This window comes from Marmota marmota, unplaced genomic scaffold (genome assembly GCF_001458135.2).
Source record: "Marmota marmota marmota unplaced genomic scaffold, marMar, whole genome shotgun sequence".
NCBI lineage: Eukaryota > Metazoa > Chordata > Mammalia > Rodentia > Sciuridae > Marmota > Marmota marmota.
In genome coordinates, this window is record NW_025999929.1 from 2,869,142 (window position 1) to 2,885,273 (window position 16,132).

The following is a 16,132-nucleotide window of genomic DNA, read 5'->3' on the forward strand; positions in this document are numbered from 1 at the left end:
CTCAAAGATCCCCCCAAAACTATGTCCAAGCCTGCCTCAGCCCCCTCCCAAATCATTCTACCCCACTCCACTTCTCCAGCCCCTGTGATCCTGTGCTTACTACAAACCACATGCTTCCTCTGCAGAGCCTCTGACCTCCATGACCCTGAGATCCCCAGTACCATCAGCCCCTGCTCACTAAAATGCAAATCAAGTGGGCTGGGGAGCCTCAGAACATAGGCTCCCTCCATCAGGAACCCAGATGGATAGACACACAAAATACTGAAAGGGAAGTGCTATCTTGATCCTATGACCTCACCCTTAAATCTCCAGTAGCCATAGCGAGAATCTGAAAATGTGTTTTGTAAATGGCATCCCAGCTGCCTGGCCCCATCCCTTGATGCTGTCCACCTCTGTCACAGCCTCCACCTCTATCCCCCCAGCCCCCCATATTATCTCTGAGCCTTGGAAAAGAGTGATATCCAACTTAAAACACTGCCTACACCATCCCTGTCACCAAGCTCCAATCACTCCCTCCTCCCTCCTAGGCTCAGCATCAGGAGGCCTCTGATGTCCTAGTCTAGAGCTCCCACCTCCTCCCAACCTGACTCATCCCTCCTTATTGTAATTCCTTGTCTCATTGATTGTTGGACCCACAAGACTGGCTGCTCTCTGCAGGAAAGTTGCCTGGCATCCTGATTCTAAGCACCTGCAAACATGCCCAGGAAATAGCAAGAGCTCTATCAATTAGGGGGAAATCTCAGATAAATAAAGGGTGCTGTGGTTTTGAACTGGATACTAGAGATTTTAAAAGCACAGAGAAAGGTAAGGCTCCCTAAGGAGAGAAGACAGGTGTAAAAATAAGGCCAGTAGGTGGGAGTGGTGTTGGAGCACAAACACCCACTATGGTGAGGTCCAGGGCCAGCCACGGGCAGCCAAGAGGCAAGCAGAGAAGCCAGGAGGCTGTGCAGTGTCTTTGCCTTCTTGAATTCTCTCTCCCCTTCTCTGAGACCAGCCCTAAGCGAGATCCCTCTATACCACTGACCCCCATGATCTCCCAAGAAGCTGTTTTCTAAACACAGCAATAACACTGACTTTTTTTAGATTATCTTTTTTCATCTCAGCCTCTGGCATCCCTTTTCCCAGTGGTGGCCTGGGGTTTCTAAAACTTGCCTTGGTCCACTGTCACTTCAGACCCTGCACAGAGAAGTCCTCACCTGCCACCTTCCACACAGTCTCTCCCTCAGGTCTCAGTGCTGCTAGCCTGGTACTGACTTCTGAATCACAGGACCAGGATCCACAGCTGTGCCTCTGGGGCCTCTACACTCCCAGAGGCCTTTTATCAGGCCTGTTTGGCTGTGGGAATTCCTGCCTTCCAATCAGCAAGTCACTGCCTCAGGGAAGAAATCCAGTGTGACCTGAATCATGGCAGGGGATTGGGACTTCTCCTTGACCAGGGATAGGTCACTAATCCTCTTGCTCTTGCTCCTCTAGCCTGGCCTCTGTCACCCACTGCTTTTCACTGGAACACCAAGGGAGACATTGGGGTAGACTTGGACAAAGCATGTTTTCTAGAGGATTCTGAAAGTGAAAGCGCTCTGAAACTGACAACCAAAGGCAGGCTGCAAAGTCCCCTGGGAAAAACACAGTGGGAACTGGGGAAGGATACAAAATCTACAACTCTGGGCTTCCCTACTGACACAAAGCAAAGACAGAATGACAGGCTCAGATTTTAGGGAAGGAAAGTCCTATATGTCTGTATTCTGAGCCTCCTGCCTGATGCAAAGGAAGGATTCAGATTTAGGACACCTGTGTTCTCTATGAGGGTGCCATAATGTGTCCCTTTCCCTTATATGCTGTTGGTGGGAATGTAAATTAGCCCCACCACTATGGAAAATGGTAAGGAGTTTCTTCAGGAACTAAAGGTAGTACTACCTACCACATGATCCAGTTATACCACTCTTCTCTGTGTACCTGTGAAGGAATCAAAGTCAGCATAGTACAGACACAGCTGCATACCCATGTTTGTCCCAGCACTGTTCACAAAAGCCAAGTTATGGAATCAGCCTAGGTGCCCATTAACAGATAAATTCATCAAAAGAAAAATGTAGTAAGTATATGTGTACAGTAGAGTTTTATTTACCATAAAAAGGAAGGAAATGTGATTTGCAGGAAAATGGATGAAACTTGAAAACATCATGTTAAGCAAAATAAATCTCAGAAAAACAAGGATCTCATGTTTTCTTTCATATGTGAAATCTAGAGAATAATAAAAAGTGACATAAAATTTGAAGATGAACTAATTGGGAAGGTAATGGAGAGGGAAAAGTATAAGGGGGACAAGAATGTGTTACAGGTAGGGTGGATTCAGTTAGAGTACTTTACATGCATGTATGAAATTGCTACAATTAAATAATTTTTTGCATACTTACTATGCACTCATAATTATGTAAAAACAAATTTTAAAAAATGTTCTTTCCATGGGCTGTGTATTATAATTTAGTGGTAGTGTGCTTGCCTCATATGCGCAAGGTCCTGGGTTAATCCCCATCATCACAAAAATAAAAATAAAAATTTTGTTTTCCAGTTTCTTCACCACTCAGTATTACCAGTCTGGTACTCTCATAGAGAACATAGGTGTCCTAAATTTGAGCAGCTGAGCTCTTTTCCAACTTCTTGTGCTTAGGCTGTGGAACTGGTTTATAAGCAGTCCTACTTCTCATGGGCAATGTGACAGAAACAGAGACTGAATCAAAATGGCTCAGGACCTCAAGTTATCAAGCCGATAACTGTCTTTTTTCAAATTAATGAAAATTAGTTTTCTCTCCTGAGTGCCTGAATTAGGGTGAGGCAAAACATTTATCAGGCACACTTTCTTAGGTGCTACCCCTCCATTTACATGACCCCGAGAATGAGGGCTTTAAAAAATTTTCATTGAAGATGCCATGCCATTTTTAAAATAACACCTATATTTTCTGGCACATGCCTATAATCCCAGCAGCTAGGGAGACAGAGATAGGAGGATCCAGAGTTCAAACCCAGCCTCAGCAAATTAGCAAGACCCTGACTCAATTAAAAAATGAAAATGTCTGGGGATGTAGTTCAGTGGTTAGGTGTCCCTGGCTTTATTCCCTGTATACAAAAATAAATAAATGAATAAACAAGCAATTAAACAGATAAATAATGCTTGTTAAAAGGTGAATATGCATACCATAATATTGATAAGAGAAGGAATCTGAGACATTCTAAATACAGTTACCAGCAGGATGGAGGAAAGAAAGATAAGAGTTTAACTGATAGTTTCAAGGTAAACCAAAATAAAATCAAATAAAATAAATAACTGCAGTGTATTTTTTTCCCATGTTTTTAAGATAAGCCATCCTGATAAAATTTTATTGTGCTTATAGACTCAACCAACCAAGAGGCTACAGAAACATGTCTCTGCTGACTCTCTTCCTATCCCAGGTCATATCCCTCTTCTCTGTATCCATTGTAGACTTAATGAAAGTAATATTCACCTCCTGCTCCCAGGATTTTTATGACAAAATATCCTTAGATCCAATGGACATTTCTAGCTGCTACCTGGTAATGCTGCTAGTGACTTAGGGAATTTGCCCTAGGACCAGGCTAGCAACATGCACAGCTTGATAAACCCATGTATTTCAGAGATTTCTCCATCTCAAAATTATGATTTAACAATATTCACCCCTTTAAATCCTACAATTCAGGATATTCACAGAACTGTACAACTGTCACCACTGTCTGAGTCCAGAACATTTGCATCACTTCAAATACAAATGGGATACTCATTTATAATTATTCTCCATTCCCTCCTCCCTCTTCCCCAAGCTCTGGCAATGACTAATCCATATTTTTCTCTATGTATTTGCCTATTGAGAGCATTTCATATAAGGAATCATTCAATATGAGATATTTTGTTTATTTCCTTCTTTTACTAACCTGATATTTTCAAGGTTTATCCTCGTTGGTTCAAGGTATGGGCATTTATCTCTTTTTGTGTTGGAAAAATATCCATAATAATATTGAGTGCATATATGTTCCTTTTTAAATTTCATCAATTGGTAGGCAGTGAGTCCTTTTCATCATCTGTCTGTTAAGAATAATGTTGTTTTGAACATTTGTGTAAAATTTTTGTGTAGACATATTTTCTTGAATTTACCTTGAATATAGACCTAAGTATGAAATTTCTTGTTCATATGATAACTCTGTATTTAACTTCCGGTGGAACTACCAAACTAATTTGCAAAACTGCTGCACAAATCTAAATGCCCACTAGGAATGAGAGTTTCAGTTTCTTCATGATATTGTCTGTTTGTTGCTATTCTAATGGGCATGATGAGATGTTTCACTAAAGCTTTCACAATTGTATTTCCCCGATGCATCATGATATCTAGATTCTTCTCATGTTCTTATTGATCTATTAAATATCTTTCTCAAAGAAATGCCCATTCAAATGCTTTTGCCTAGTTTTAATTTGGGTCAGTATTTAATTTACTACTGAGTTTTTGAACACCAAATTTTTAACTACAGGAGTTCTGGTTACTTCCTCATCTCTGGGTGAGTTCTAAATTTTCCCAGGGTTAAAATATTTATCCACTACGTAACATGTCAGATGACTGACTGTACCATCTCTGTGAGACAGAGACTGATGGACCCATCTTTTCCCCACTCATGCACCTGGGATGCCCTTCCTAGAGTGGGTGTCTCTTTTTCTACCAACTTTACATGTTATAGAAGCTACTTCTTTCACATTTCCTATTTAAGCTGTCTTAACTGGACTTGAAATAACTATATTTGATAGATTAACTACAGACTCTTTCAGGATTGAGCAGTTCTGCAGACTGAAAACACCCTTCTTCTGGGTTCAAACTTCATTTGTTTCTTTTTCTGAGAATGACATGTTCTAATCGTAGCCCCTGAGATTAATGATGACCTGATGTTTGAGCCATTTAGATGCCTCTGCACCAGTTGTACTGTGTACCATGTCTTAGTCCAACTTCTGTTGTTAATAACACAATAACAGACTGTGTTTGCTTTGAAAAAATAAGGGCAGTTTACTTTGGGTCACATTTCTGATAAGGGATCAAGTGTTCTTATCTGGTTATGACCTACTTGCTGACAGAGTCCCAGTGCAATGCAAATATCAGAGAAATAGCCCCATTATAAATGATCCATTCATTTTTGGCCAAGTTGCAATTGCAATTCAGGGGAGAAAGAATGGTCTTTTCCTCATATGCAAGTACAAAATATATATAATTACAAAATCTAATAATAATATTTCTTATATGTGATGATAAAAATACAATGAGAAAACAAAAATACCTGATAATTAAAATTCTGTAATTATAAAAGAAGGAACCTAAAAATCCAATGCATGCCTCAGTTTGGAGCACTTATACTCCTTCTCTCTTTGGGTGTGTATCCTGCTCTATTGTTTGCTTCCTTTGAATAAATCTTGTTGCTTTCCTAAATCATTTTCTACTTGTTTGTCTGCCGGGTTTCTGTTCTCATGACTAAAAGGCTCAGGGGTTACTCCAGTTGAACTGGGCTAACTGGGCTGCATGAAATAACCACAAGAGACACAAATACCTTTTTCATTGGGGTCACTGTGCTGGCTCCCGTGACCTTAAGTGTCCACAGAAAGAGAGAGAGCGAGAGCACACACTGACCCCTTTTATTGAGAAGAAACTATTCAAATGAGGCAAGGGGTCAGGTTTCAGGGGACTGAGTCTATCTTCATGATGTCCACTGTCAGCAGATTGACTGACACCTGGGTAGGCCACACTTAAGGGCACAGTAAGAGAAGGGGACATACACAAGGCACTTCCATGGAAGATTCTATCCTAAACAGGGCAAGGGCTTATATTACAAAGGAACAGGTGGCATAGCTTCACCCATGGGGCTGTAGCAAGACACAGCCATGCACGAGACACTGACCCTTGAACCCAAGAAGGATAGGGAAAACTCTGCCACATTTCTGTGACTGAAGGCCTCAGCACCAGTCAGGGAGTGTGACTCAGTCACGTGTGAGGTTGTTCTCCCACATTTGTCTTTGATGGATCCTGAAACTTCTTTCTGTGGTGTAAGTCAAGAACCTGCCTGAGCTGAGTTGAGGTCCCCTCCTACCTGCTGGGGATATTCTTGAGGCTTATCCTGTGACAGTTGCATGATTTCTGAAAGTATGTGAGTGGAGTGATGTACAGAAAGTTAAACAAAGGGATTTCAAAGGAGGAATGTTTTGTGTGTAATAAAATTCTCGTTATCTTGATGGTGGTGATGGTTTTACTGGAGAATAAAATGTTGAAATTCATGAGATTATACATTTAAAGGCTTATCATGTCAATTATACTTAACAAAATTTTAAGAACATGTTTTAAAAATTAGAGAAAAAATGAATTAAAAACTTTCAGTTACAAGGTTTGGGGTTCTGTGGATTTTTTTTTTTTTTTTGCCAGATCCACTTGCCTGTCTCCTCTAAGTGCTTGGAATGTGTGTCCCCTAAAATGAATTTGGTCTAAGGGGGAACATGGTCTAGCTTGGTACATTTTGAGTGAAAGCTGTATTATAAATGGCTTGTCTACCAGGTTGTGAACTGTGAGTCCAAAATAAGAGCCAGAGAAGACACTGTGCAGCTCAGTTCACAAAAAATAAGTCAGGCCCCTGTTAGTAGTGTGAATGGTAGTGTCCATGGGAGTGAAAATTGGCACAACATTTTGGAGACCAGCTTGGGAGAAGCTTCAAAATGTACCCAACTTTTATCTCCACAACACCATTTTCAGCAATATATTTTTTAAAATAGAAAGGATATGAGAAAATATTTAGGATATTTATTACGGTCTAGCACCTAATACAGATCATTGTAATCATCCAAGCTGTCTATAAGTAATTTATAGATGATGAAAAATAAGGAGGAACAGAGAGGAAAGTGGAGGAGCCATGAAGAGAGCTAGGAGGTCCACTGCTCCCTTTTGTCCTTCCTGCTGCCTGCGCCAGAGACTTCAAATATGTGCCAACTATTTGTTAAAACAATGTGTTGGTAGGAAGTTCCAGGTGTGCAGAGACATGACTCACCCAAGGGGATCCAGAAGGCATGTCAGAAACTGGCACTAATGTGTGGCATCCAGATAAAAACCCTGAGAATAAAGAGGACCCAGAGAGCAAATTCCAACAAGTGACTGAGACACATGAGGAATTTTTCAGATGCTAAAAATGAGACATGTATGTCAAATGTGGCAAAGAAGGACATGGTGGAAATCATTTTCATAGTCCATTTGAATTTGAATTTATAGTCCTGAATCCAGAAGATGACTTCAGGCAATATTTTGGTGGAAGGGACCCATTTTTGTTATATTTGTTTGAAGGCCATTTGAGAATTTTGTGGGGAACAAAAAGGCTGCCTTGGAAAAAAGAGGCCATGTTGTGCCTGTTATTTTCTCTGCTTTTAGGAGATTAACACTCTTTGGATGTGGATTTTTCTGGGTATGATACAGCCTATATTTCACTTGGCTTTCTAGGTCAGGGGGGCCTCATTCATTTGCTTCCATGTCACTTGGAGTCATGGGATGGGCAACTTCAAATTCATATCAACTCCTGCAAAACTAATAAATGACATGATAATCACTACAAAGAGATTTGTCAAGAATGGTGAAGAAAAAGTAGAAGTTAGAGAAGACGGCCACAGTTCCTAATGAGCAATGAGAAGGAGTAGCTGCAAAGCTAGGATAACAAGTCATTAATTAAAAACAGAAATGTGAAACTATCACCAGCACCATGTGAGGATTAACAGGAACTCTTTTTGAAAGATGTTGTTATAGGGCACTGGCTTGCTGAGAGGCTGAGGGAGTCTCAGAGTCCCCTCTTCAAACCCCAGCTCTTACAATTGTGCCAGAAAGATTTAAGACATGTCTCTCAGAGTAACAGGTGTGAGTTCATTAGAAGGGACAGAAAAAGGGAAAAGAATACACTGTCTTGTGAGGGGGTTCCTCTCAGGAAAGAAGGGTGGCACTCTTCTCTTGCCATCCCAAGGAAGTTTAAAAAATCCCACCCAGTTCCACCTCTTGAGTTTTCACTGAAAACAGGATGACATCAGATTTTAAAGTCCCCACCATGACAACTCGAGGTCACTTTGGTCCATGACAACTCTAGGTCACTTTAGTACAGAAGTCATGGTTAGGGGGAATGATCCTTATCTCCCTGAGTTTTGCAAACTGGTCTTTATAAGGATCACAAATATTCCCCTTCAGGGAACCTTTATTAGCATTTCCTGCCTGTATTTCTCCTACAGAAAACAGATAGTATTCTGAGGAATGTGACATATTCTGACAACTTAGGCCAGACAAAACTGGAGGCAAATTGCTTTTTAAAAAATAAAGCACTTGGAAGTTGGTACCATGGACACACATAATAGAATTATTCCCTTAACGTCATGATCCCACTGCTCACATCTCTCTGTTCCCTATCAACTTCAAACAAACATAGTTGTAGTGTAATTATACCTAAAGTGTTTATAAGCATCTCATCAGAGGCCCTGCTGCTCCAGGAATCCCTGAGAATCTCCTGAGAATGCCCACATTATTGGGCATAGCCTAGGAGGTGTGGTATGTAGGTATTGTCAGAGCCACTCAGAAGTACCCAAATGCTCCAAATGGGCCAAACCTTCTTTGATTTACACCTTACATAATGCTCAGTATTGACATTTACAAACCACCTGCTGCATGAATTTGAACCTCTAAAATTTAAATTAATGCAAGGTATTCAGAAGGGAGAAGGACTTATGAATAGGAGTCATACCTCTACATGGAGAAGAGAACCCACCATGGGATTTGCCCAGTGGAGAAAAGGAAAGGTGGCCAGCACCAAATCTTGTCCTGTTCTGCTTCCCCTGGACTGTGATATCTAAGTCCACATTCCAACATAGTCAGCCCTGGTTTCCCCAAAAGCGCCAGTCATTCCTAAACGGTAAAGATAAACTTTGAGTTTATACTTTTCTCTTTATCCAACAAAGGAAAAATTGAACTTTTTTTAGTCATCTTTTCTGGATTTTTCTAGACTCTGAAATTGTCAATGTGTTTTTTTTCTATCTGGAAAAAGTCAGGTCCAGACAACACCACATCTCCTCCCGCACACACTGATTACCCAACTCCAGGCTCCTATACAAGTGGATGGTGAGCTCTCACACAGTCTATAGACTTTTTTTTCTTATAAACACACCAAGATTCTCTGCAAATATTTGTGTCTCTCCGTTCCCTGTAATCTTATGGGAAATAGTAAAACAGCAGTAAGAATGCCTGATAGCATCATGGATTTTTAAAAAGAATTACTTGCTCTAAACTTGTTTCAGATGTTTATCTTTTAATTTCAAAAAATTCAAACCCATTGGTTATATTTATATTATATCCATGTAATGTATATACCCACATATACACAATGTGCAGTAATGTAGCACATGTCACTGTAAGTGGAAAACTAGTTGGAGAGGAGTGACAAATATCTGCCTGTTGAATTGGCAGATCAAATACCTGCCTGTTGAAGAGGAAGAGATGAGCGATCCTTTGAACAGGAATGGAGGCATGCTTCTGGGGATGGAACAGAAGAAATAGCAAAGGTCATTGCTTCAGTATCCCTGTTTGCCACCACACAACAGGCCAACTGCCTGCCAGGGAGCTGTCTTAAAGTCCTCTGAGATTTACATTCATTCCACTCATACAGAAGGAAGAAAGAGAGAGAGAAGGCTTCCACTTGTACCTTCCCTTCTCCTCATCACCTGGGCCTTCACACATACAGCATTACAGTGACAGCTTCCCAGACACTAACTCTATCCCCAGCCTCTCCTAATTCTCTTAAGTAGCTATGGCAGATCTCATATTTGTCTTGTGGCAAAGACTGTTGATCTCATAGGAGAAACCAGGTAAATCAGAGAGCCCCTATTTTAGCATCCTGTGCAGTGAAAAAACTCAGGCTAAACCCCAGACCTACCAAATGAGAACTTGCATTTTCACAAAAGCCCAGGAGAATCATGGTTAAGTTTCCTAGGGTTGCCACAACAAAGCAGCACAGACTAGATGCTGGCTTAGGTAACAAAATTTTCTCTTCTCAAAGTTCTTGAGGCTGGAAGTCTGAGATCAAGGTGTTCACAGGGTTCCTTCTAAAGGCTGTGAGGTAGGATCTTTTCCATGGTTCTCTCCTAGGCTTGTAGCCTTCCTGATGTGTCTATACATGGTCTTCCCTTTCTATTGTTCTATGTCCAATTTTCTCTTCTTAAAAAGACAGAAGTTATACTGGATGAGAATCCATCCTGCTGACGTCATTTAAACTTAATCATCTCTCTAAAGACCTTATGTCCAAATACAGTCACTTCCTGAGGTACTACAAACTAGACTTCAACATATGAATGCTGGGGGACACAACTAAGCCCATAGGGATTCAAATGTCCATTAATGTTTGGAAAACAGACTTGCTCAACCCCTACCTTCTCTTCCAAGATTCATGTTCATTAATTATTGGCTCCACACTGGGCTGTTGCTTCAGCATAAAGGAAAGTATTCTGATATATTTGGAATTCTCTCATAGGCCTCATCAATATTTGTTCTGACCAACAATTCCACTATGAGACACTCTACATACACAGGCTCACTGAAGACAAATGGTATTTAGCCAGTACTATAGTTTGAGCATTCTCTCTCTGAAACCTTGAGATTTTCCAAATTCCAAAACTATTTAAGCATCAATATGGTACCACAAATCTGATGATTCAATGTACATAAATACTGTTTCTTGCACAAAATTATTAGAAAATATCCTATAAAATTACCTTTAGGCTATGTGCATAAGATATTCATGCAAGAATTGATTTTCATTTTTAGACTTGTGTCCCATCCCCAAGACCCTTCATTGTGTATAAGAAAATATTCTAAAATCAGGAAAATATCTGTAATTCTTAAGACTTCTGGGCTTAAGAATTTCAGGTAAGGAATATTCAACATGTAATAATTGTAAATTGGAACCTCTTCCATTGCTTTTAGGTGGATAGACTTGAGCTCAGCTGGAAACCACACAGGGACCTATTGCTCAGGGCTCATAATGGCAAGATGGGTCATTGGGAATTTCACAGGGACACAAAGTAACCATACTCAGTTTTTCCCCACTTGGGACACGTCTGTGACCTGGTGTGCACATGTCTACATGGCCCACTTTAAATTCAGTTTAAGAATCATCTGTATTGTATGTGTCTCCTGAAAGCATGAAATTAAAATCAAACTACTGAAAAAGAGCAGTTTGCCACCTAGTATACCTCTATCTGTGGTTTGCCTATGAACAGTCCCCCAGAGGCCTAGGTGTCTAAGATTTGCTCCCCATCCTTGTAAAATTGGAGTTTCAACGAGTGATGGAAATTTTTTCTTTTCTTTCCTTTATATTATTTCATTTTTATTTAAAGTCTCTCAAGATGACTTTCCTCAGGCCTGCACTGGGTGGCTCAGTCCTTGAAAGAGCTTCGAGACTCACCCCCATCTGGATGACCTGATGGTGGCAAAGACCCGTGGGACCCAGCACCCAGTGGACTTCAGGCCTTCTTGCACAATCCTGCCCTTCCCAGCAAAAGCGGCTTCTAAGAGCTTGGAGACTTTGGGTGGTGGCAGATAGGGCCTGAGAGGCGTGGCGTGATGGGCGTGGCGTGATGGGCGTGGCGTGATGGGCGTAGCGTGATGGGCGTGGCTTGAGGGGCATCATATGAGAGTCCTGGCATGAGGTGCATGGTTCTGAATTCCTGGAGGGCGCCCGGGGGTTTTGAGGGCCAAGAAGGTGAGTGGACCCCCGAGAGCTCTGCCACGCACTAGGCAGGAAAGCTGGGCAGACCAGGGCCCTTGGTGACCACTCTGTGCTGGCTCCCAGGGACTGCACCTTGTCGCACAAGGCAAAGGCCTTAACTGCCCTGGAAGGTGAGTGAAGACCCTGAGGAAGGTTGGTGGAGCTCTTAGGCGACCCTTGGTCGGTGCCTCTTCCTTCTACCCTAAAGGACAGGGAAACGTACAGTGGCCAATGGGAGACGCGCACTCCCTTTGGGAAGAGTTAGTGGCCCCTTTGTAGGAGGCCTGTGTATATAATGGGAAAAGGCTACTCACAAGTTGCCCCCAAGCTTTTAAAAGCTTTGCTACTTCTGGACATTCCAGATGTCAGGAGGTTGCCGAGATATGACAGAACAAGAAAATAACGTCTCATAAATGGCCATTTGTTTCAAAAACTCCGGAATGTTTTCAGGAGTGACTTTAAAATGGAGTTGTTAGACCACCTCTAGGAACTACACGTGTCCACATTAGGTCAGTGGGATAGAGGACATGGAGATACTTTAACCCTGAGAAGGAGGAGGAGGTCCTGTGCCAGACTGGTTATAAGCAAAACACATTGGTACGGCAAACATTGTATTGTGTGCACATGTTATTCCTCAATACTGCATATATAGTTAACAATGCTAAGTACTTTAAAAAACATCTAGACTGTTCTCAGATGCCCAAATTGCGTTAAAAGTAGAAGTGGTAAAACATAACACATTTGGTAATATCTTTTAATTAAAAATCTTAAGAAAAAAATTTTTGGGGGGAGAGGGCAATAGCCAAACCCCCTGTTGAGTAGGACACAGTAGCGTGCTTGTCCTCAGGAGCACCCTGCCAATGTGCTTATGAGGAGGCCAGAGTTGTTTCTTGTGTCTATGCGTTTTGTTTTACTTTGTGTACAGAAAGAACAAATGAGTCCTAATCTACATCTCATTTTTCTAGATGTTAAAAAGGTTGCCAATGTATGACAAAAATCAAATTAGTAAACAAATTTTGTATGCTTTGTGTTAAAATTCTTGGAAAGATTATCTTCTCTAACTTTGAACATTGTAGCCCATTGGGTGGGTGAGTGGCCAGAAGGCTCATGTTTTGAATACATTTTCAAATTAGAACTATTGCTACATGTATGCAGTTTATTCCAGACTTTCCTGTGCATAGTGGACAAAGTGGACAAATTGAGTTTCTACTCCAAAATCTATTCTGCTAGATGTTTAGAGGTGTGCAATGTATGTTAAACGTAGAGGTAGTAAAATATCACGTTGAAATATCTTTTTGCTAAACTTCATATGAAATAGTCTTTTGGGAATGGAACTCTTAAACCACCTCTGTGAGCAGTATAGTACTGTCTTTACCTATTCAGTGATGTGGAGGGGGTGAGAGGGAACAATTGCAAAAGGTAATATGTTAGTGTGTACACACGTGGACATTTTCAGACATCAGTTTGCTTTATGATATGTGCTTTTTGTTTAGCTGTGTACATAGTTTATATAGTGGACAAATGAGTCCAGATTTGCAATATCTAGTCTGTATGTATAAAGTCGTTGCCAGTGTATGACCAAGTTGTTAGTTAAATAAATGAGCACAGTTCATACATTTTGTGTTGCAATTCACAAGGAAGCTTGTCCTCTGAAAATTACTTTTGGACAAAAAAAAATGTTCAACCATCTTTAGGCCTTACATATGCCTGTATTGTCCACTGAACTGAAAATAGAGAGAAGGAAGTGAGAAGGGAAAGGTTCAAGGACAAAATAGTCATACAAGAAGATGCCTCAGATTATAACCATTACTCCATGTGCAATTTTATTTACCAGTGCTGTGTCCATCAAGGACATGTACTTAGGAGGAGTATCTAGTTTTTCTATATATTTAGAAGTGCTTAATACATTTAAAAGTAGAAGTATTAGAATGAAAGTTTTTGAAAATAGCTTTTATAAACTGTGTTTGGAATTGTTAAACTACCTCTGAAGAGTTTACTGTCTGTACTTGTTCACTGGGCTGAGGGAGGTGGGAGGAAAGAAGCTGCACAAGCTGTCTTGTTAGAATGTGCTAGAAAGTTTCATCTCATCCCTTGCCCTGGAAGGTGCATTTCTTTTAACTTTGATTTACAGTATATATTGTGTATATCCTGGACAAAGGAGTCCTAATTTTATAATAGTGAGACTCTAGATGGGAAAGAGGTTGCCAGTGTTTGACAAAACTAGAGACATTAAACTAACACATTGTGTACACTTTGTGTTAAAATTTATAGGAAGGTATTTTCTGAAAATAACTATTGGAAGTGAAACTGTATCTTCACCTCTGAGTGATGTTACATACTGTGCATATATCATATGTGACAAAGGAGAAAGAAGAGGAAGAAATGAAGAATTCTAGGCCAGAACAATCTGACTTAGAAGACATTCTCCTATATAACCATTGTTACATGTGCACAATTTATTCAACACTACTATATACATAGTGGACAAACTTATTTGAAACATCTTGTCTTTGTAGATGTTCAGAAGTGCACAAAATATGTTAAACGTGGAAATGGTGGGCTGGGGTTGTGATTCAGCGATAGAGCACTTGTCTCACATGTGCGAGACCCTGGGTTCGATCCTCAGTACCACATAAAAATAAATAAGTGAAATAAGAGTATTGTTTCCGAGTACAACTAAAAAAGTTAATATTAATAAACATTAAAAAAGTAGAGGTTGTAAATAAAACATTTTGTAGAGATCTTTTTGTTAAAAGTCATGAGGAGATAACTTTCTTTTGGAAATGGAATGATCAAAGCACTTCTCTGAGCACTGCATATTATATTTGTGCTGTTTTAGGGTGAAGAAGGATAAGAAAATGCAAAGGGCTCTATACCAATGTATTTTCTGTGAAGCAAGATTGACCATTGTCCCTGATGTCTGTGGGTGTTGTTTACTGTGTAAATTGTGTATATAAGGACAAGTGAGCCCTAATTTACATCTAGACTATCTAGATGTTAAAGAGTTTACCAGCATATAAGGAAAGTAGAGTAAGTAAACACATTGAGTACACTGTGTTAAAATCCATAGGAAAGACTGTTCTTAAAACCATTTAGGAAGTGAAGCTTTACAGATGTATGTATCTGACCCATGGGTTGATTAAAGATGAAAAGGGGAAGGGTTCTAGGCCAGAATGTTCCTGTTTGGAAGACACTTTTAACATCTAGCCTTTAAAAACAGGAGATTTTTCCTTCAAAGTCTAGCCTTTGTTATGCTACTGTATGTGTGCATGGAAACTTAAGTCCTTGTTGGAAACAGCTAGTCTTTTTTCACATGGTAAAAGTAAAGGGTTAAAATAATGCCTTTGTGTATTTTTTGTTAGTACATTGGAATTGGTGCCTTTCAGGGGAATGGAATTGTTGAACTTGATGTCTTGGAGAGTTTGTTGAAAATTCACCAGTTGATGGTGAGGGAAGGAAAAAGCATACATAGAAAAGCAACCTGTGCCCCTTAGATTAACTGAATTAGGTAGCCAGTGTTCTGTGTGTATTTTAGTTAATATTGCTAGGCATTAAAGGATAAGTCCTAATGCTTAAAGTTTGTTAGAAGTAGCAAAAAAAAAAAAAAGCCCTCTATATAAATATTCATTTGTAAGTTTTAGGAAGAACTGTCTTCTGGAAATGCCCTTTGTTAATCCACCTCTTGGAACTAGGTGTAGTCCTGAACTTAGTCACTGGACTAAGAGGGAGAAGAGGAAAGGTAAGGGGAAGTGCTCTTTGCTATTCTCTCCATATATGGAAGATCATTTGAGATTATAACCATAGATCTCTATATATAGGTCTATATTTTGGTAAAGTACTTGTGTTTATTGTGCACAGAATTCATACTTTATTTCACAACATCTATGCTTTCTAGATATCCTGAGGTTACAGTGTATTATAAATAGTAGACCTAGTGAATTGGCCAATGTGTAAAATTCTTTTTGTTATAATTGACCGAAAAGGTGCATCTTGGACTTGGAATTGTTTTGTCTTTGGACAATGTGTAGCAGGGCTTTTTCATCAGACTGGCTGCACAGGGGTAGCAGGAAACACCCAGGACAAGCTGGCAGCAAGTGCTCAAGGATTAATGTTTTTTGATACTATATATTGAACTCAGAGGAACTTGACCACTGAAACACAGCCCTAGCCCTATTCTGTATTTTATTTAGAGACAGGGTCTCATTGAATTTCTCAGTGCTTCCCTTTTGCTGAGGCTGACTTTGAACTCTGCCTCAGCCTCCTGAACTGCTGGGATTACACACTGTGTCACTGTGCCTGCCCAAGGATTAATGTTTTGATGTGGACA

General features: G+C 40.2%; 1 protein-coding gene across 1 annotated transcript in view; it reads right to left on the reverse strand.

Moving 5' to 3' along the window:
* Window positions 1-16,132, reverse strand: part of LOC107159539 (serpin B9-like) — a 114,127-nt gene that overhangs the window by 69,880 nt on the left and 28,115 nt on the right. The window lies entirely within an intron of this gene.